Raw genomic sequence first — 1,611 nt, 5'->3', positions numbered from 1 at the left:
TCTTGGACCTTCTTTCAATGAGACAAATCTTTTGCACTTACACTCATACATCGCATTGCTTGTTGTTTGGGCCCGATTTAATTATTTCATTACTTTGAATCCCCATTCAATAAAATGTACCCCCACTCCCATGGCATGTAATAATTTTTATCGCTTTTTATTTCTTTATTTGCTTGACTGTTTAGTTAGCTACTAACACAATAATAAAATCAACCATTTCCAACAGATCAAAAATAATGACTCGACCCAACGTCGAGTATTTTCTCAATAAACAAATCAATCTGTTTCTTCCTCCCATTCTACTCCATTTCTTTCAAACCTTCATCAAATGCTTGATCCAACGTCAATCCATTTTTCATAATAAAAACTCAAAAAATATTAATTCATATTTATGATCTTTTCAATAAAGATGGAAATGGAACGTGGTGGATACCACGCACTCCTGAGACTAGGGTTCGAGACGGATGTCTCGCCTATCCTAACTCTCGCCATCATCCAAATTTATCTATTCTGTTTCTCTCAAACCTTCATTCAAATCTTTCTCTTAAACCAATGTGAAGCCATTTTCATAATAAAACTCAAAATTCGAGGTGGATGCCTCGCCTATCTTAACTCTCGCCATCGTTTAAAATTGTCAATGCGGTTTCTTCAAACTCTTTCTCAATCAAACCTCAAAAACACTTAATTCTTATTAAACATTTTTGCAAATAAGATGCGAATGGAACGTGGTGGATACCACTCACTCCTGGGAAATAGTGTTTCAAATTCCGCTTCCGTCGTATAATTTCAAGACTTGGCATGACTTGAAGTTTGATACTGACTTTAACCTGAAGGAGTTTACTCTACCTATCTTAAAATTGGACAGACCGCTGGGTGAGGATGAACAGGTTACATCTGGTATGATTAAGAAAATTCCTCGTATACTTCATTGGATTATCTCGCACATTCTGGGTCCAGCAAACAGTGGACATTCTAGGTTAGACAGGGCAGGCATTCATCTCTTGTATATTCTTCAAAATAAGGTTCCCTTGAATTGGGCAAATTACTTTGTGAAACGTCTCTTTTTCGTGCGTAATAGTGCCAAGAATGTTGCTCTTGGTTATGCGTCTCAAATCATGAAAATTCTTACGTTCTGGAATGTTGCAATCCCTTTAGTTCCTCTCATATCACCATCTGCTGCTCAAGAGTTTGACTCTTCCACTTTATCTCATATGGGATATGGGTGGGACAAGGAACGTCAATGTTTCTATTTCTTTGAAAGGAAATCCAAAACAAGGATCTATAATTTTGATGTGCCTTCTGAACAAATTCATGTAGTTGAACACCAACCTGATGAAGAAATGCATGATGTGAACGAAGCAGATGTGCCTGCAGCTGATGACAATGCTGGTTGGGGTGATTGGGTGCCACAAAGGTGGTCTCCAACCAACTATGTACCTGAACCAACGGTTCCTCCGTTCTCCGGCGGTGCTTCATCTTCAACACCTACTGCGCACCTAACTCAAATGCTTCAACAAATGGAGCTTGCCAACCAAGAACGTCATGAAGAGGCACGGTCTTGGCATGTACAACAAAGTGAGTGGCATAAGGAGCATCGTGAGTGGCATGGCG

This window comes from Lathyrus oleraceus, chromosome 7 (genome assembly GCF_024323335.1).
Source record: "Lathyrus oleraceus cultivar Zhongwan6 chromosome 7, CAAS_Psat_ZW6_1.0, whole genome shotgun sequence".
Lineage (NCBI taxonomy): Eukaryota > Viridiplantae > Streptophyta > Magnoliopsida > Fabales > Fabaceae > Lathyrus > Lathyrus oleraceus.
This window is presented reverse-complemented; position numbering follows the sequence as displayed.